Below are 22,561 nucleotides of genomic sequence, written 5' to 3'. Positions count from 1 at the left end.
TTAGTGAAAACTAATTCCTCTCATTATTATAATTATCGAATGGACTTAAAGGTGGGTAACATATTGTTTTGTTTTGTTTTTAAATATTACGCATCTGGTATCGGCCTTTCCCTCTGTTCAGGGAAATATAATCACTTTCATTATAATAATTGTCCGGAGGGACTTAAGGGGGGTCTACTGCTATTCCCCTTTCTTCAGTGAAAACTAATCAGCCAACTGTCGATCTAGAAAAAATAACATTGTTTTGATCACCGCAAACTGTACTCACTAATCATTATAATTGTCCGAGTTTACTTAAGGGTGGGTAACATATTGTTTATTTTGAAAAAATTACGCATTCAGTCTGCTGGCTATCACATATAATAATTAAAAACTAATCACAGTCATTAGTATAATTGTCCGAGTGGATTTAAGGGTGGGTCACAAATTCTTTGATCTGAAAAATTACATATTTGTTGTTCTGCTTGTGTTCCCAACTCTTCAGTGAAATCTAATCACCCAACCGTCGATCTGGAAACAATTAATATGAAATTTTGTTTTGATTGCCGTAAACTGTACTCACTCATCATTATAATTTTCCGAGTGGGTAACATATTGTTTATTTTGAACAAATTACGCATTTATTAGTCTGCTGGTCATCCCTATCTTCAATGAAAAATAATCACCATCATTATTATGATTGATTATGATGTGGTGGTGGTTGTAGTAGTAGTGGAGGTGATGATGTGGTGGTGATTGTAGTAGTGGTGGTCGTTATGATGATGTGATGGTGGTGGTTGTAGTAGTAGTGGCATTGATGATGATATGGTGGTGATGGTTGCAGTGGTAGTGGTAGTGATGATGATGTGGTGGTAGTTTAGTAGTAGTGGTAGTGATAATGATGTGGTGGTGATGGTTGTAGTAGTAGTGGTAATGATGATGATATGGTGGTGGTGGTTGCAGTAGTAGTGGTAGTGATGACGATGTGGCTGTGGTGGTTCTGGTAGTAGTGGTAATGATAATGATATAGTGATGGTGGTGGTTGTAGTAGTAGTGGTCTTGATGATGATGTGGTGGTGGTGGTTGTAGTAGTAGTGGTAATGATGACGATGTGGTTATGGTGGCTGTAGTAGTAGTGGTAGGGATGATGATGTGATGGTGGTGGTGTAGTACTAGTGGTAGTGATAATGATCAGGTGCTGGTGGTTGTAGTAGTGGTGGTAGTGATGATATTGTTGTGTTGGTTGTAGTAGTAGAGGTAGTGATGATGATGTGGTGGTGGTGATTGTAGTAGTGGTGGTCGTGATGATGATGTGGTTGTGGTGGTGTAGTAGTAGTGGTAGTGATGATGTGGTGGTGGATGTAGTTGTAGTATTAGTGATAGTGATGATGATGTGGTGGTGGTTGTAGTAATAGTGGTAGTGATAATGATGTAGTTGTGATGGTTGAAGTAGTAGTGGTTATGATGATGATATGGTGGTGGTGGTTGCAGTAGTAGTGGTAGTGATGAAGATGTGGTTGTGGTGGTTCTAGTAGTAGTGGTAATGATAATGATATAGTGGTGGTGGTGGTTTAGTAGTAGTGGTAGTGATGATGATGTGCTGGTGGTGGTGTAGTAGTAGAGGTCGTGATAATGATTTGGTGCTGGTGGTTGTAGTAGTGGTGGTAGTGATGATATTTTGGTGTTGGTTGTAGTAGTAGAGGTAGTGATGATGATGTGGTGGTGGTGGTGGTGGTTGTAATAGTGGTGGTAGTGATGGTTGTAGTTGTTGTGATTATGATGGAGTGGTGGTGGTTGTAGTAGTGATGATGATGTGGTGGTCGTGTAGTGGTAGTGATAATGATGTGGTGGTGGTGGTTGTAGTAGTTGTGGTAGTGATGAAGTGGTGATGGTGGTTGTAGTAGTAGTGACAGTGATGATGTTGTGGTGGTTGAAGAACACATTATAATACATGATTACACAGATTCTCTAACTTCATTTTTTATAGCTTTTTTGTGGCATAGATACACGCAACAGTTCTGAACCATTTTATTGTGGATTTTAATATTGTTGTTGTTTTTGTTGTGTCGTTATGTTGACATAGAGACCGAATGAATGGTAATGTTTACATTTCCAGCCCAAGATAAAATGGCGCTGAATGCTTTCATTGGTGGAAACTTTTTAGGCTTCGTACGTATTTCATTCGTTTAATTCTATAGTGTTGGGAGATATCACAAATATTTCATCAATAACAATAGCTCTCGACTCTGCTGTTGCTCTGTCTGTATTACGAGAAGTATGTCTGCCAGCCTGTAGAGGGATACAAGCTTTTGGAACGTTAGGGAAAATAGAAGGTGGATTAGCAGGTCAAAAGGCTCTTCCAACGGTTCGAATCATTTCAGTGTCTTTCGGCCAATGTAAAGAACACACGCCCATATTATCAGTCACATCCTCAAATTTCAATAAATTTGGCAGCCGTGAAATCCAAAGCCTTTTTGTTTCATCGTCAGTTGGAAAACGATAAACAAAAATCTTTTCATCTGGTGCCGATGGTGGATTGTCGGGAGTGGGACGATATCCACTTCGACAATTTACGACTGAGCACTTCCTCCCCATTCTATACTAAATTCTGTTGGAAATCACAAATAAATTAATCCTGAAATGTTAGAACGCTGTGGAAATACGAACCATTTCATAAAAATCACTCTAAAATGGGGAAAAAATCAAATTTACCAGACTCTCATCAAAACACGCCATGCTTGATAACATAGGATGAGAAATCATAAACCCTTACAAAACGAGGCTAAGTGCGTGTGTATGGGCTTTTTGGTTAACACCCCTTCCGTAAAACTCAAACCGTTACAGAAACGCAGAAGGTCAAATCAAATCAAATCTTTTTTTTTTTTTTATCTTGTTTGACCAAAGAGTTTCTGCAATGACAGAATTTATAAGACATGGAACGAGATTAAAAAAAAAAAGCTAGCTCGATTTAGAGAAGGATGGAAACTGTTTGTCTGTGGCCTATACCCTAACCCAGGGAGAAAAAGGCAATTATGATGATGATGATGATTGTAACAAGCATAGAAACATAAAGAATTTGTCATGAATAACAAATTCAATCATTGGCAATATTGAAAAAGAATTTATCATGAATAATTGATTTAATAATAGGATTCTACAGTCGTGCCGTCACTTCCCTCGTAATGACGCATAGTAACTTAATAACTGGTTCTAAACTATCGGAACAATGGCGTACGCCCTATTTGAAATACTTCTCCGACGAGCATAAAAGTGTATCCAGAGGAGAAAACATTATAAATCTGATCATGTTTTGACTTTTATGCATTCTGATCACATGACATGTGAAAAAGTTCTAGCTAGCATGAAGAATAAAAAGTACCGATATTCTTTGTTTGGAACCAAGTTGCTCGTTGCTGGGCGGACGTGACATCAGACTATTGAATCCTATTACCATAGAAACTGACTTCCCATCAAGAATAACAGAAACGATGGGTCATGATTATGATAGCGAAGAGATTATAATGATTATAATGATAACGTACGTAGTGGTAGTGGTAGTAGTAGCCGTATAATCCAGGGCCATATTAATAGTAGAGCCCGAAGCCGAGGCCTACAACATGGATGTTGAGCACAAATAATAATAATAATAATAATAATAATAATAATAATAATAATAATAATAATAATAATAATAATAATAATAATAATAATAATAAATATATAAAGATGATTATAATAATTATCATAATAATACACTTGATACAAGCTACATTGGTCAGAGGAGCAAAGCCCATAGCTAAAACTTGGCGTGCCCATAGCCATATCTCGGGCAACTGACACAAATTGTAAACACACTCGAGTGGACGTCTAAGGCAGGATGTAGGTTCTATGTGAATATCGTGCTATCGAATTAAAATATCCTATAAAATATCGTTTTCTGACGCTAGGGGCTAAAGAACCGATACAACAACCACATCAGTTTCATGTAAATTCCTACATGTAAGTGTTCCTTTGGCCAGGAACGCCCTTGTAAGTCTCGCCTTGGAGCTCGTTTAGGGGATATGTGCGCATATAAAATCTCATTTAAAGTTGTTGGGGTTTTTTCGGTTTTAAAATTTAATTATTGGTACTTACATAAATAATGCAATGCAATCAAAATTACGATTTAGTAATATCAAGGGAAGTTTAATCCGCTATATTTGAAGAGAAAGACAAAATCATGGTATCGGTCCAGATAGAAATTAGAAAGAAAAGAGTTTAAACTCTTCAAAAGTAACAAAAGTCAGTCAAAGTAACTGTGGTATAAATTAAAAGCTTTCTAACAACATAACACGATGTCCAAATAAAATCAGGACAAAGAAACAAACATTGTGATGGTGTGAGCGGGCAAAAAATTTTCTACAGCCCAAAGTAGAGGTATGAGCAGAGTCAGTGTGATATGGGCAAAACAGAATTTCTTCTGAACTCTTTTTCTATTTCTTTATCAGTTCCACTCCCTGCCTACATTGTATCGCCCTCTCCCCTCTGTATGTGCACGCACATTGGAGCCCGAATAGCCCCGGAAGGCTATTCAGACTCGATCCGCAGTAAGAAAGCCAGTGCCCCGATTGAAATAGGCTTCAACAGTCGTATCACCCACTTCCTTCCTTATGACGCGTGGTAACTTAGTAACACTGGCTCTAACCTTGGGAACAATACCCGGTGAGTATAAAAGCGTATCCAGAGGGGAAAAAACATAAATTTGATCATGTTTTGACTTTTACACATTCTAATCACAAGGCATATGAAAAGTTCTAGCCAGCATGAAGAATAAAAAGAAATTTGATTTTCTTTGTTTAGAACCAAGATGGCCGCCGCTGCCGGCGCCGTGACATCAGACTACTGAATCCAATTGTCAAAACGAATTATCATAGATATCACCGAGTCAAGCTGACACAAGATGGACAGTAGGGGTAAAAAAAAATGTTAGTAACATTCTAAATCCTAAAACAAACCAATCATAAGTATTCTACGATGCAATAAAATAAGAATTTAAAAATGAATATTCGTTTGTCGAAGTGAGCGACAACGTAGCCGTCGTTAACGATGGCAGTTAACGACATAGATAACACAGGACGGTAGTGTGTGTTAACGATGGTACGGTCACAGACTGTTTCAAGAAATAGTGACGTCACATGTATGTGTTTCCGTACTCATGGAAAGTCAACAAAAGTGTTGAGGATTTTATGGAAGACTGTTTTTGGGTTGCCTTGTGAGAAAAATCTCTCCAAATGACACTGGTTATGTTTACAAAGGCTAATATAGAATAATGAAATCCAAGACGAAATATGAAGTTTAAAATAATAATTCGATATCGATGTTTTCTTCTTTTGAGTAATAACTGAAAGCGCGGGGTGTGTTGTGTGTTATATATATATATTATAATATTGGTGTGCGTGTGTGTGTGTGTGTGTGCGTGTGTGTGTCTGTGAGTGTGTCTGTGTGTCTGTGAGTATGTTTGTGTATTTATAATATGAGTGTGAGTCTGTGAGTATGTTTGTGTATTTTTATGAGTGTGTGTGTGTGTGTGTGTGTGTGTGTGTTAGAGCTCTGAATAGTTTGTCATACTTGTAACTATAAGAAAGATTCTACATGGATTAAAAACAATAGCGTGATATCGTGAATTAAGCTGACCCGGTGAGATTTTTTTTAAAAAGGTTTAAACAGCGCGATATCATGAATTAACATGACGAGGTGAGTTTTAAAACGTTTCAAACAGTATAGACCAAATCAGGTCTCAATGGTCATTGAGTGGACAGCTGATTGGTCATTGAGCTGTTGTTTTCAAATATGCAGTTGTTTCTCGATGTTTATCTTATCTTACTAAAGGCTTCGTAGGAATTATCCTTTAAATGCCTTATACAATATAATTACAGAATCTCATAATATAGCTTGCATTGTATCATTCACAGACAGTTTTACACAACTTTGAATGTCAGGAAAAAATGTATCAATACGGCAATGTAAAATCGAAATGAATCATAAATGTACAAATTCATAGTACAATGATATATTAATAACAAAAATAATCATGAAAGCAACGTCTCTGATAAATTATGATTTTACATCGTTTTAGAGGTCATTTTAATGGTCAACATTTACAAACCAGTCTAAAAAATCATGAAATTAATGGAAACAATTAAATCCACAAGACAATTTAAAGTTTAAATGATAAATAAATAAATTGATAAATAACTAAATAGACAATCAAACAAATAAATGAATAGATCAATAAATAAATAAATAAATAAATAAATAAATAAATAAATAAATAAATAAATAAATAAATAAATAAATGAATAAATAAATAAATAAACATTGATAAGATCAAATTCAATTCAAAAATTAATCAGTTAATTAATTTATTCTTCTTCTTTCTCTTCTTATTCTTTTTTTCATCTTCTTATTCTTCTTCTTCTTCTTCTTCTTCTTCTTCTTCTCTTCTTCTTCTATTTTATTATTATTATTATTATTAATTATTATTATTATTATTATTATTATTATTATATTATTATTATTATTATTATTTATTATATTATTATTATTATTATTATTATCATCATCATCATCATCATCATCATCATCATCATCATCATCATCATCATCATCATCATCATCACATCATCATTATTATTATTATTATTATTATTATTATTATTATTATTATTATTATTTATATATTATTATTATTATTTTATTTATATTTGTTTATTCATCAAAATCTGGATTTGGTCAACTTGAAAGTTCTAGATTCAAAATGATCATAGAAAGAAATTTAACATGGAGACTGGTGATGAAAATAGGCTATACAAGTCTCAAATTGCAAGTCACATTTCTTTTATTTGTTTGCAATTGGAGACAAAAATACGTAATTTTTGGAACTTTAAAAATTTCACAGTAAATTAATCAATAAATAAATAAACAAAACAGCGGAATGAAATTTAAATTAGACGGGTGAACACCGCTGAACCGGATTATATATTTATTTATTAATATAGTAATAGTAATATAATATTTGATTAACAGTTCTCATACAAAATGATTTTTAAATATCGAAAACCATACTTTCCAATAGAACCCGGAAGACGATAATTTTGATAAATTCTTCTAAAAATTAAACGGGCTTTGATCTATGTTGCCTGCAGGATGTCACTACCACTATAGCATGACCACTTGGAACTGATTATACCACAGAATGTGTGAAAAAATGAAGACAAAAACAACAGAAAATGAATACGTTATACAATCAGTCTTCATAGGGACCTACTGATCCATGCCTTGGTAAGGATGTGACCATTATATGATATAAAAATATGCCATTTCATGTTACCCAAGCATGTATAATGCAAGAAACACAGTTTGGAATACTCAACCTTGAATCATCTTAAATGAACGAGTACTTGGTTTCTTTTAAAGGACAGATTGTTGGTAATTGTCCAGCCGAGTGTATGATGAAACTGTTGTGATATAGAGTGGGATGATGATGATGGTGGATGAAAATGAATTGAAGAGATGACGACGATGATGGAACAAAGCTAATATAAATAGATAGATATGAATAAATAAACAATAGAGACAGTTTTTTGGGAAGAATGGAATAACCTAAGCGTCGACCGCAGAGCAACGCCATGGCCAGCTAGGCGAGTTTATTAAGACCCCAACACCGCAGTGGAAATGTGCCGAACCTTGTGCCTTAAGTTACGAAGCAAATACTACAAATACCAACCAGCCCCATTCTAACGACATCCACGACGACATCGATGGTGATGATGATGATGATGATGAGGGGAGGAGGAGGAGGAGGAGGAGGAGGAGGAGGAGAGGAGGAGGAGGATGAGATGGAAGGAGGAGGAGGAGGAGGAGGAGAGTGAGGAGAATGAGGAGGAGAGAGGAGGGAGGACATGACCTGGATTGGTTCAACAGAAAGTTTCTAGATTCAAAATCATCATAGAGTGGTGGAAAGAAATTTAACATTGAGACTGGTGATGAAAGGCGATCATTTTTTTATACTCTTCTATACGATAAAGTAAAATCGGATTACGTTATTTTTCCAGCATCAAAACACATGGTCCCGGTACAAATGAAAAGTGTTCATGCATAAAATCGTGTATTTAATCACTCGGCGTTCTGTTTTTTAATTACTTCATAACCAGTAAGATATTAATAGATCAAGGGTTAAGCACAGCTCACAACAGGCTTTCTAAATAATGTACTATATCTAAACATATTTTTCTTCGTGTTATTTAAGCTATCTTAAAGCTATATCCACATTGGCGGATTAGTTACCGCTACCGTTAAATAATCACGCGTTTTGATGCTGGACAAGTAACGTAATCCGATTTTACTTTGTAGTATAGAAGAGTATAAAAAGTGATCGCCTTTGTAAAACACAACGCTGTTTTGTGTCCTCTTCACAAAGGACTCAAACTTATTGCTATTATCTATCTGATTCGCTTAACGTTGACGTTCTAGGGTAGGAACAAGCAATCGGCTTTTGACTTTTGCGCTTATGAGTTATTCGAGAAGTGTTGAAATTTTTACACTCATGTTTTTATTTTTATTTTCAAGCATATCAAGTTGACGATAAGTCGATTAACACAAACTTAATATTCAAAAGTTGAATGAAATTTTAACTCAATTTCTATTGTTTTACTAACAATAGGATTTTCGACTTTGTACGAGAACTCCACGGAGCTTTTATTTGCGCACGGAGAGACATTTTCTTCATTTAATAACTTGTATATTTCGCTCACTATAACTTTTTCCCAATTTCACGAACGGAAAATGGTTCGCATCAATTTTAAGAATTTGATTGTATTCAAAGAGGAGCCATCGATTCAATGCCATTACTCTCACTTCAGTGTCATTCTCACTAACCAGGAGATTGATACGCAACCCACGTGCTAACAATAATAGCGTCTGTTTTCGATTGGATTTAACTAAACAAATTGGATTTTCCAATAACATCATCACGATGTCTCATCAATCTCATAGTGCTCAAAAACCATCTTCATGTCAATTGTTATCATCATGCAAAATTTGGTGACGATTGGTCCTATGTTTGTCGGAGCTTTCGTGTTGATAAAAATCCAATTTGCCAAATATATAATGAGATCACATTTAATTGTGTAACCTCGAATCATTTATTATCACGTCAGCACGAGCATTAATATTGTAAATGGGTAGATAAGCCAATTTTGCCTATATGTCAATGAGGTATAAATATGTATTCCGTATAAAATATCTTAATGATTTCGCCTCAACGCAATAATGTAGCCGCATCTTAAGAGAGTCAAGGCCATCATTATCCACCGTCCATGAGTTGTTTACACTTTCATAAAAACAAAACACTACACACCTTATTCTACCGCGAAATTTCATTTTCAGTGGACTTTCGAGATGGTCGACTTCAGCTGCAGGTAAAAATTTAATCTTTTCTTTTTTCATGATTTTTTTTTTTCGTGCTTGAGTTTCACAAGCTGAATTCGTAGAGATGCCATTATTCTACAACACAATTGGTCGAATTGTGAATTCATATGAGTGATGAACCCTCCAGTAACCGATCACTTGGAATCGTTCAGTCTAACTGATCACACGCATTTTTGGTCTCTCTCTCGTAATGGTGACGAGAATTATAATACTACCCAGCTATTGTAAGAAACTTTAGGCAATCTTTACATCTTTTTGTATTTTTAAATTAAGTTCATGATGTGTTTATTTCTTGAGTGTATTTCAGTGATTATTGTGTAGTGTATTGTTTTTAAATAATTCGGTACATTGATTTAATTTTGTATAAACACTGTGTCTGGAGATAGATGGTAAGTTGCCTCATTTAACACCCTGCCTTTTCCATGATTATACGAGCATCGCCGTTTCTGTATATTTATTATTGGACGTAATACGATGAGGTTGGACATTATAGCACAACCTCGACATCATCAGTGTTCCTCAGTCCCCTGTTTTATGGGTTCAAAGGAACTGATTACTCTTAGACGTGACTTTCACATGTTTCTTTCTTCCCGGTAGAGTTAGTTCTTGGATCCACGGGAAATGACATTATAAGTCACAATAGTCTCGTATTCAATAATTTATCACATTTTTCTCAAGATAATACATATTCGAGAGTTTAGGCTATGATTTTTTTTATACGGACGAGGCAAAAACATTATCTTTTAAAACATACTTTCTTCGACCTTCATCTGTCAAACAATTGTCAAATTAGAAATTTTAAACTTCCACAAATCTATCAAGGTTTGTTCTAGAGTTTTTAAAATGCTTCTTTATGATGACAAATTGAATAAATAAACGCCTGACAAGAGATCAAATGTGAAAATATAAATTGAAAGAATACGGAGATGTAGAGCTTTCGGAATATCTCCCGGACATTAGTTAGTTCTATCTCTCTCTTTCTCTATCTCTCTCTCTCTCTCTCTCTCTCTCCTCTCTTCTCTTCTCTCTCTCCTCTCTCTCTCTCCTCTTTCTCTCAGTCACTCATTATCTGTCATTACCTTTTGTTGCAGATAGTTGACGACGCCAAGTTCCTGGAGACGCGGATGGCCATGTTGGGGCGGCAGGGGAGGATGGCCGCAGGGGTGGTGAGGTCATAGAGGATGGTTATGGTTTTCAGCGGAGCAACTGGATGGGGCATGTTGGAGGGCCCCAGGGATTGCAATGGCAGAGATCTTGATGAGCGGAGATGTTGTTGGTGGCGAGGTGATGATGGGGATGTAGATGATGGAGCAACAGTAGTGGCATTGTTGGTGAAGGTGGCATTGTTGGGTGACGAGATGATGGAAATCATGATGGTAGGTTGTGGTGGTGAAGTGATGATGATGGGATGATGATGATGGCAATGGTTGTGAAGGGAAGTGACAGTGGAGGAAGGGATGATGGTGGTATTGGTGGGGTTGCAGTGATTGCGATGAAGGGATTGTGTTCGTCGAGGACGGTGGTGGTGGGTGGAAGTTGTGGGAGGATGGGGATGCTGGAGGCAGATTCAGTGATAAGTGATGGTGGTGGTGTGGTTCTGGACTTGGGTTCGAGTGATTCCAACTGGTTGGGGCCGGGTGAGTTACATTTCGTGTTCTTTGTTGACAAGATGATTGTGGTTGGCATTCGCATGGATTTGAAATACAGATGAGTGTACCTCAACCGGTGGGGGTGATTTGTTTGTGTCTCAGGTCCAATACCCAAATGCAGTAGGTGGACTGGAGGCCTACAGGAAACCCGAATGTGTTTGGGCAGAATGTTGATTTACATTTGTCTTGAAGACGAGGGATAGGGATGTGATTTGTTTGACTCTTTCTTGTTGGGTCATTTCGACCCTGGGTTTGGAATGTGCCATTTATCGGATCTTTATTGTTTGAACCTGCTTCTATCATTTTCGCCAAGCCATGGCTTTCACTTATTACCATAACCTCACAGCATGGTCGCTTCTATCACAACCCCTATGACTCACCATTACTCCATCACCCAGCCAAAGCTATCACTTCCCAACACAACCACTGCCATCAGAATCACTTCCCATCATCATCATCTTCACCACCATAGCCCTGCCGGAGTGACTTCCATCATCACATCACCTGCTTTGCCATTTTCACCATCATTGTCACTGCTGCTGCTTTCATCATCTACATCCCTGCCATCACTTTTATATCAACATCATCTTCTTCATTTTGAGCTCTGCTGTTGCAATCTCTGCCAATCTGACCCTGAAAGTTACTCTTAGAAAGTCGCAATCATTTTCAGTGGCTTTATCATCCTTGCCAACGTGAATCAAGACTTCATCTGAGGTAGGAATTACCCCCCCCCCCCACCCCACACACACACACACACACACATACCACACACACACACACCACCCTCTCTCTCTCTCTCTCTCTCTCTCTCTCTCTTCTCTCTCTCTCTCTCTCTCCCTCTCTCTCCTCTCTCTCTCTCTCTTCTCTAAGAGTGTGTGTATGTGCGTGCGTGTGTCTCTGTTGACTTTTTAACAGGGGAAGACATTGCAGGAAAGGAAAAGACATCATGATACTTTGAAAATATTATTGCTCTCCATTACCAATTGAATAAATAATGAATGAATGCACGATAAGAAGATACGAAGAGTTTTCAACAGCTGTGAACTGTAACCTACGGGTGATCAGTGTTGCCGAATTGGCGGATTTTTTTTTTTTTTTATCAACGCGGGGCGATGGGGAAAATGCCTGCGGATGGCGGATTTTTTATGATTTGTACACCATTTTAAAAAGTAAACGTCTAGCAATCAAGCCTAATTATTCCCCCTCCCCCCACCCCATAAAGTGACTTTAGAAGCACCTATTGTGAGTATACTGTTGGCCGAGATCTATATTACAAAACTTATTCAGATTAATCGACGATGATAACAATATCCGACAGTCAAACTCCCGTTGAAAACAAAATCGAAACTCCGAATCCTCATGCCTTTAAAAGGAAAGAGTTGTAAATAGTGAGTCGCGTTTATTAACATATATTTTGTATTGAGACAATGCACTATTGTTGATTATAATGTTTTAAATCAAATTAATTTATTTTCTATTTATTTATTTTTTTTCGGATTTTGGGCAAATATCGCAGGTGAAGTAGGATAAAGTAGGCTGATTTCTGGCATAAAGCTGGCGTGGTTTTGCAAAGTCGCCTGGCAAACAACTGACAATAGGCCAACTGCTGGTGATACCTACAAAAGTAGATGATGAAAAAAAAATTAATCTATGGAGGGCTTCTGTAGTTTGGCAGCACTTTTAGTATATTATTAGTTAATCTTTAAGCCATTATGGACTTTCAATTAGTCAATAAATGTTACTAGATACGTTTCATTTCGTTCGGGTTTGTTGGTCCGGTTTTTTAATTAATTTTTTTTAATTGTTGAGTAGGTTTACTTTGCTTTTACTTTTACTTTTACACTAAACACAGGGGCTATTTTTACCGACCCTTAAAGACGGTACTCAGATCTATTTTTACAGTTCCATATGATTCTGTACTGGATTATGGCGGATGCTGATCTAAGTGAGTTCTCTAAGACCTCTCCAAAATTCCACCCTCAGAAAAGGACATAAATGCAGGTCTTAGATCAGCAAGGCAATGGAAGCCTGGGCCAAGCAAGGTGCTTGATTTAGAAGATTTAGGAGAAAGGAGAAATTCCATGAATGGTTTTGAAACATGTACTGAATCATATGGAACTATAAAAATAGATCTGAGTACTGTCTTTACGGGACTTTAAGCAAAGCCACTGTTTAATTCTTTTTCGTTGAGTTGCACATATAAGGACGAGAGGTTCAATTTCTTGGCGCATTCTTTGATTCTGATGCGTCAATGACAATGCAGAATCACATAACAAAAACTTGCCAATCTTGCTTATATATATATATATATATATATCTGTTAACTGGGGAAGCTGTAGGGAAAGGACATCATGATACTTTGATAATTATTATTGCTATACATTAACTCTTTCAGCCCTGGGACTGACTCAGCGTCAGATACCTGAGCTCTGGGCTTTCAAGCCTAAATTCAAACATTTATTTTTAATAAGTTTTCCTTCAAATTTTTTTTGGGTATAACAATCAATACTATGTTAAACGGACGTGGAGAAACAAAATAAAATGTGTAAGATTAAAAACATGAGATCATTTTGAAAAATGTCTCTAGAATGAAGAAAAGTAATGCAGTTTAATATGATTAATAAAATTATATAGTCTGGTTCCAGAAAACTAGCCAATCAACAAGCAAACAGCCGTTTGAGCAGTATAGTCTGTCACGGATATATCCGTGTTCAGGGCTAATGTGCAGTAGCGGAATTCACGGATTAATCCGTGATCAGGGCTATTTGAGTTAATAATTAATAACTAATTGAATAGATAATGAATGGATACACGCAAACTGTAAACTGTTGGTGATACAAAATTAGATTATGAAAAAATCCAAACTCCTATGAAAGTAGGTACAACAAGAGACAATTTTGAATATTTTAAATTGATTTTTCTTACTATATTCATAAAGCAAATCCATAAATAAATAACAAAATGAGAACAAATTTATTTTTCAAGATTTATAATTTTTTTGCTTCCAAATTGATATAAGAAAAGAATCCAACTTTGATGTCATGTAACTAAACACCAAAAAGATTATCATACTTGTGAAGTATATATTTTAAGCACTAGATAAATGAAAGTGAAAGATAAAATTTGAACTAGACACATTTTTTTTACTAAATCTCCAGTCTATTGAAATTAGCATAAAACACTGACGAAAGTAAATGTTTGGCCTACAGCATGATGAAATAGCATAATCCATATACTATATTAACATAATGATCATACAAAAAATGACATGTAATTCACGTCAACGAATAGAGAGTAATCCAGGCAAGAGGTCCAATTTTTTTCAGACATTTTCTTCAAATGGTCTTTGCAAAACAAAGAAGTGAACCTCGTGAAACACGTAGTTTCGCATGTTGGCAGAAAAATTGCTGATTACGGGCAAATGCATAAAAGATTAAATATCTCTCAAAATAATGCAGATAGAAGTAAAATATCTCACATTATAGGAAACAGGGTCTATTGAATTTAAAAATCATCTCAACTTTCTGGTAAAGTCTATATTTCCTTCTCAAAATTCAACATGAATTCATGAATGATAAGCACAATGTTCGAACCAGCAGCATAAGGTAATAAATCCACCTCTAAAGCAACTCATATGATCCCAAGACATCATGTCTTTACTTCATCCATGCCTGTTTTCACTTCCATGCTACTTTATGGACTTGTCTGGGAATATATTGCTTGGTTTTGCCCTGGCCCTCTCTGGGATCCTTATCCGAAAAGTGGCATAAAATTCCTTTCAAGGACGACGACTTTTTCCACTGTAAATGGTCTTCTTTGCACTGTACATCGTCTCTTTGTATGTTATTAGTACCGATAAATTAGTTGGCATAAGAGTGCTTCCCTCTTATACGGATCATGCATCTGTGCCCAGCATGTATGTCTTTGTGCCCTCAACCCCCTACCACCCCAAGGTCTTTTGGCACCTTAAGGTTTATGACGCATGCCTGTATTCTGATTTTGTGTTACTGAATGTACTGTTTGCTATACTTTAGATAGGATGCTAGTCTGAATTAAAGTACTTTCTGCCACACATACCCTAAAGACCTAGCCACCCAATTATTTTGATTTACTCCCTTTGCTTGAGAGGTGAGAATTGTTGCAAACTGAGGTACGGTATTGCAAATCTCACCAAAACCAAAAGTGAAATATTAAAAAAAAAAAGATAACATTGATCTCTTAATTGGGTTCTTTTCTCGTCTTAAATTTACATCTCTTCCAGATTGAAGATAAAAAACAAAGAAATAAAAACAAGAAAATACACGTCAACCTTTTATCCATTTTGATCCAGTTTTAATGGCGTAAAGAATGATTATTTAACTTTTACACATATACTGCTTCATTGGCCACTAGTAACTTGTATTGTTCCTATACATAGTCTATCATGAAAGCATTAGAAAAAGAATTGAATAATTTAGAAAATAAGTGACTCTTCGGAGTCTATTATTTCTCCAATCTCAATATTTTTACTATTTCAAGTTCCATTATTCCCAAATAAAGAAAACAATGTAATTGTTTTTTTTCAATTTTCTAACACATTGGGACAAATCATTGTGTCTTTTGACATTTTATAAACTACAAGTAGTGGTATTCCTATGGCCGCCATGAGTGAAGGATGTGTGTATAAATTCGTCACTTGTTTTTTGTTAGCAATAAATAAACATCGAGAGACAAACCAGATATGAAAATAATGACATGGATAAATTGATAAAAACAGCTCGTTGTTTAATAAAAACCAAGGCCAGAAAGTCATCCAAAAAATATTACAGGTCCATAAAAATAAAAAACGAAAAAATTAATTTATTTAGGCTGTTCCATCATTAAAACATAGACACAACGACTCGAGTTATCAATTGAAATAACCATATATATCATATTTATTTTGTTTTAAAACTATCTAAAACATATATTATGAAGGTACTTTAATATAATATTAATGTGGTTTCCGTGAACTCTATTCTTTTTGTTAATAATCTGAGATCTCATTCTTATGGCAATTTGTATGCTGTTACAAACTACAATAATGTATTTAAAAATCTGATAACACACAAAGCTGAAAACAAGGATTTGGTAGGCATTTTAAAAATGCGATACCTCGACCATTAAATAACCCTTATTAAAACAAATTGGTAGAAATACAGATAAGACTTTTATCTTTTAGACAGACTCGGTTCAAATTTTATATCAATTTGTCTGGATTTTTCGTTGCTGTAAAGTTATAAAACAGCATTTTTGTACCTTTAATATCCATTTTTTTAAATTGTTGAAGCGGTATAGAAATAAAGATAAAACCTTCCTCTTTAAGACGATAGCAAATTTAGCTCTGTACATTTTTTAATGGCGGAGGTATGAATGCTTGAATGACCCGGTTTAAAAATAGTCCTTTTCTCGACACGTGACTCAAATTTTTTAAATTTTTTTTTCTGCCACAAAACTGACTTCTATTGTATTACCTAATGAAAGGAGAGCTTCTGTAGTTTGACAGCACTTTTAGTAATTATTTTAGTTTAGGTATATTTTTCAGCCATTATTGGACATTCAATTAATTACAATATCCAATAAATATTACTATTTAAGATAAGTTTTATTCCATTTGGAGGCGTGCTGTGAAACTACAGAAATCCTGTGAGTTTGTGGTTTGTTGGTCCAGTTTCTTTATATATGTTGAGTACTTTGCTCTGAATATATGTTAATTCTTTGCTTTGCGTTTTACATATAATGAGGAGAGAGTTCAAGTTCAAATGCCGACAATGACTAATAATAATAAACAAGACATCCAATCATTCAAATGAAGTCTTTGAAATTTTAATACAGTCAATCTTACTTTTATCACTTAAGAAATATTGGTATAATTCGACATTTTCCTAATGAGAGTACCACACAAATAAATATTCATGCTTTGGTACCAACAGGTATAACTACTGTAATTCATTGCTTTTAGGTGTACTGTCGATATTGACACAATATTTTCAAACTATTCAAAACAGAGCCACAAAACTGATAAATCTAATGATCCTACAAAATAAATTCTATATAATCGCCATTGGTTGCCAGTTAGTGAAAGGACTGTTTTTAAAGCTTGTGATATTGTTCACAAATGTTTAAATAATCAAGCTCAAGTGTGCCCTATCTCTCTCTCTCTCTCTCTCTCCTCTCTCTCTCTCTCTCTCTCTCTCTCTCTCTCTCTCTCTCTCTCTCTCTCTTTCTTTCTTTCTCTCTCTATCTTTATCTATCTATCTCTCTCTTTCTCTTTCTCTCTCTCATTTCCTCTTTTTATTTGGACCGTACCATTGGTAATTGTAAATCGTTCACTCTCATTCTCTCTCTCTCTCTCTCTCTCTCTCCTCTGTCTCTCTCTCTCCTCTCTCTCTCTTCTCTCTCTTCTCTCTCTCTCTCTCTCTCTCTCTCTCTCTCTCTCTGTCTCTCTCTATCTATCTATCTATCTATCTCTCTCCCTCTCTATCTCAGGGAGGTACAGACTGTGTCTTCTATCCTCCTATATCTGTTTTCCTTGCTTTCTGTCTTTGTCTTGGAATGAAATTACTTGGTTTTGTCCTGGCCCTGGCCGAATACCCCAGCTTGGAGGGAAACAGTCAAATGTATAGCTATTATATGGAGATTATATTTTCACTTGTAAATCATCTCTCTATTATGCACTGTACTATGTTTTGTTTACATTTTATATATGATTTGTATACATTTGATTGTATTCCTCTTAGTTTAATGTTTAGTTAACAAGATAGAACTGCTTATATTAATAGTAGGCTAGTATAATTCATTATTTACTAACGTTATATAATATAATAATCAGGAGCTTGTTGTGATGTTGATAAAGCATGATGTCTTCATAAGTGTTGATATATTAGTATTAGTGTGGCACAATTAATAGCCATGTGCTATGTCTTCATTTAGAAGTTAGCTTTTGGGGCTCAACTTAATCACATTGTTTGAGTTAAATGTCCTACCAGTTGAGCAACCAGGATGAACCTAACTGTAAAGAACATCAGTGATCATATTGCATTTATTTCAAAACATAATTTCTTTGAAATTTTTTTTACAATTACACAACATAAACATGAATTACATTTTTTTTTTCTCTAAAGGACGGCATCGAGAGACGGGAGAGGATTCTGCACTCTTCATAGGACTGTAGACTTCACCTCGAGGTAGGAATTCCAGTTGGTCTTTTCTCTCCCTCACTCTTTCTCTCTCTCTCTCTCTCTCTCTCTCTCTCTCTCTCTCTCTCTCCTCTCTCTCTCCTCTCTCTCCTCTCTCTCTCTCTTCTCTCTCTCTTCTCTCTCTCTCTTTCTCTTCTCTCTCTCTCTCTCTCTCTCTCTCTCTCTCTCTCTCTCTCTCTCTTCTTTCTCTCTTATCTCTCTCTCTCTATTCTCTCTCCTCTCTCTCTCTCTCTCTGCCACTGAATGATGTTGCACAAATCTTTTTATGTGAATTGGCCTTATTGTTTAGATTAATAGAAGAACCTTAGCTCTTATCTCGGTTTGTACTTTGTTTAGTGTCTTGGTCAAAATTTATTCCCTAGAAGATGGTTATGGGAATTGTAGAACGATGGACACATCTAATTTATGACACAGTATCATCAGACTCACCATTTTCTGATCCATTGTTTGGAATGCACTGACAAGAGTGCTTCAAGTTCAAGAAAACGCATAGAACCAAAATATATTTCTCTTGCTCAAGGTGGTGTGACTTTGTGAATATCAGTCAAAACTCAAAGATTACACCAATAATAATGATAGATACTAATTTTGTTTTTAATAGAAGCTGTGTGCTGGGTTTCTGAGAATTTTATAAAGTCAACACTACTCACCCAACTAAAACTGAAATGAGGACCAAGACCAATGTATCCTGACATCACCTGTTTTTAAAGGGTGACATGCTCACAAGGATGAAATGAATAAAACTGACCCACCATTTAACTATTTTTACTGTAAAATTATTTCAATATTTAGTTAACAAGATAGAACTGCTTACATTTATAGTAGGCTAGTAATTTCATTATTTACTAACGTTATATAATATGATAATCAGGAGTTTGGTGTGATGCTGATAAAAGCATGCTGTCTTCATAAGTGTTGATATATTAGTGTGACATGATTAATAGCCTTGTGCTATGTCTTCATTTAGAAGTTAGCTTTTGGGGCTCAACTTAATCACATTGCATGAGTTAAATGTCCTACCAGTTGAGCTATCAGGATGGACCCAACTGAAAAGATCATCAGTGATTATAATGCATTTATTTCAAAATATAATATCTTTGATAAGTTTTTATAATTACACAACATAAACATGAATTACATTTTTTTTTTCTCTAAAGGACGGCATCAAGAGACGGGAGAGGATTCTGCACTCTTCATAGGAATGTCGACTTCACCTCGAGGTAGGAATTCCAGTTGGTCTCTCTCTCTTCTCTCTCTCTCCTCTCTCTCCTCTCTCTCCTCTCTCCTCCCTCATCTCTCTCTCTCTCTCTCTCTCTCTCCTCTCTTCTCTCTCTCTCTCTCTCTCCTCTCTCTCCTCTCTCTCTCTCTCTCTCTTTGTCTCCCTCAGCTTGGGTTGACCGAGGATGTCATGATATTTAGATAATCATTATTGTTAAAAATTAACTAATTTGTATAGTGCATTTTCAAAATTATAAAATGCTCAATGCGCTTTACATTAGTTGAAAAAAAGGCATCTTTTGTACCACAACCCACAACTCCCTCTCCCACACACACACACACACACACACACACATACACACACCCAGACCGACAATTGAATATTCACACATTGGGTTATAATCGATGTGCATACATATGCAGGTATGACTTTGAACATCCCTCTGGGCCTAGTTTAACATTGTTGTAATGGACAATATTTTGCATCATTTTTTAAGATTAAAAACAGGCAGACGTGAAAAGGAAATGTGTTTATTTTTTATTTTAAAGAATTAACATTTGATGAGATAATCATTCAAAATGCTGGTTACTGTTTGTATTAAAACATCTATGCGTTCTTTAAATATACATGTAGAAATGGGGTCAAAATCACACAATTTTACTGGACTGTTTCATCGCAATTTGTTGAACTTCTCCTGTTTCTGGTTCAAATATGCACAGTTGAGTTCCATTAAAATTTTGAAACAAGGTTTTTGGTAATTCGTCTCTTTCCTCATATTTAAAATCATAGAGTTAAAGTAGGTCGCAAAACTCTCAGCTAGCTTAGAGTTTGATTCACTGTTTGGGAGAGTTCTGATGTTCTGTTTCCCTAACAAATTGTTTGTCACCTGGTGCCATGCTGCTCTTTACATGATTTGAAGTTTCTAAATTTTGTATTGTAATAATCCTTTTTAACTTTCCTTATAAAATTATTTAATTTTCTTTTCATGGCACAGTAAATATCATGATCGACAGTTTTTCCAGTTTTTTGCCATTGCTTTGTGCCTCTCTCCTTTGTTTGGCCTTTTTTACCTCTGAGTTGAACCAACAAGCTTCTCATCTTTCTGTCACAAATCTCTTTATAATTGTAGCATGATTATCAAGAACGTGGTAAAGAGTGGAATTGAGATCAGCAATATTTTTTACGTTTTAAGGCTACTTTTGAGATCGATTGTAAAATTCCCACTATCATTTTCTTTAATATTTATAGTTTGATTTAGCTTTTTGTGAGGTGCATTTTCTCGAGTGGCAGGTTGACCTAGAATGCCTTTGTGAACACTCAGAGCGAGGTCCACCACTCTTATATCCATTATATAATTATTTATTTAGAAAATACTACCCAGTCTAGAATGTTCCCAGCTTGATGTCTTGGTGTTTTACCATGCTGATAAAGATCGTTCGGTTGAAATCTTCTGAATGCTTTTCACAGTTGATGACCGGTTTGATAGATAGTCATGGTTTAAGTCACCAATAATAATGAAAGGCTAATTTTTAAGTTTAAATTCAAGTACAGAGATATGCGACTCCTCAATGAATTTGGCCTGGGTAGATTTCTTTGGCGTTCGATAAATGCATTCAATATGGAAAGTGGGTTTACCTGGATGTAAAAGTAAAACATGCTGTTTTGTGTCTTTGTTTTGTTGTACATAATGCGGAAGTGTTGATAAGATGTTGTTGTTGCAGGTAAAACCTTTTTGTTTCCTTCTTATATAATAATAAATAACTACAAAAGTAATGATGGATTATTTCAAAACTTTGTATGCACATTATTAAATTTATGTTTGAAGCACACGACAAATTTTATTACTCTCGTTAAATTTTCAATGCCAAGGTGTTATCTTTGCCCATTGATTCAACTGTGCACGAAACAGGTGCCTAAAATTCGAAGTCAGTTTTCTCAAAACTTGGTTTTTTATACTTTCCTTACTTCAATGGCTCATATCTCGGAAATGAATAATAAGAATTTTATAATTTTGGTATCAAATTTTTAATGATAAAATAAGCTTCGTTTGGGTACAAAAACATAAATTTGAAAAAACAGACTTAATACCCTTTCGAGTTATATACTAAGAGTAGCCCTCTCACAAGATATTATCTAAGACTAGGCCACTTATAAAATATTATGTATAGACTAAGACTAGGTCTCTCACAAGATGTTATCTAAGACTAGGCTACTTATAAAATATTATGTATATACTAAGACTAGACATCTCACAAGATTTTATCTAAGACTAGGCTTCTTATGTCTCTCACAAGATATTATCTAAGACTAGGCTACTTATAAAATATTATGTATATACTAAGACTAGGCCTCTCACAGGATGTTATGTGTATAATAAGACTACACATGGCACTTGCACATATCTGTTAAAAACTCGGAAATAGCCTTGCAGTGGTAAATGTTTTTTTTTTTTGTTTTGTTTTTTCTAACAACTATTTAGTTGAGCCAAGCCTTTAAAATCTTGAAAGTTAGAAAACTCAGTGGTTAGTCAAGGATCAACAATAATAGACTAGATTTGAAGTCAAAGAATTGAGTTGTTTTACCTACATTTTATTATCAGTCCCTACCTTTTGTTGCAGATATTTGATGTCATCAAGCTCCTGGAAACGAGGATGGCCATACAGGGGCGGTTGGGGCGGATGGCCATGCAGGGGTGGTGAGGCCATTGAGGATGAAATATGGTATTCAGCGGAGCAACTGGATGGGGCATGTTGGAGGGCCCCTGGGATTGCAATGGCAGTAATCTTGATGATGGAGGTGTTGTTGGTGGCGAGGTGATGATGGGGATGTAGATGATGGAGCAGCAGTAGTGACATTGTTGGTGAAGGTGCATTGTTGGGTGACGAGATGATGGAAATCATGATGGTAGGGTTGTGATGGTGAAGTGATGATGATGAGAATTGATGATGATGGCAATGGTTGTGAAGGGAGGTGACAGTGGAGGAAGGGATGATGGTGGTATTGGTGGGTTGTAGTGATTGTGATGTAGG

General features: G+C 35.6%; 1 long non-coding RNA gene across 1 annotated transcript; it reads left to right on the top strand.

Moving 5' to 3' along the window:
• Positions 1-12,728: 12,728 nt before the first annotated feature.
• LOC144961633 (uncharacterized) lies at positions 12,729-22,389 on the top strand. Its single transcript, XR_013643232.1, has 4 exons — positions 12,729-12,861; positions 18,239-18,301; positions 19,471-19,533; positions 22,151-22,389. It is a non-coding gene; the product is annotated as an uncharacterized LOC144961633 (long non-coding RNA).
• The last annotated feature ends 172 nt before the right edge of the window (positions 22,390-22,561 follow it).

The sequence above is a fragment of the Berghia stephanieae genome, unplaced genomic scaffold (genome assembly GCF_034508935.2).
Source record: "Berghia stephanieae isolate SIO BIC M18660-M18661 unplaced genomic scaffold, UCSD_Bste_1.3 scaffold339, whole genome shotgun sequence".
Taxonomy (NCBI): Eukaryota; Metazoa; Mollusca; class Gastropoda; order Nudibranchia; family Aeolidiidae; genus Berghia; species Berghia stephanieae.
The sequence above is the reverse complement of the archived record's forward strand: the minus strand, read 5'-3'. Positions and strand labels throughout refer to the sequence as shown.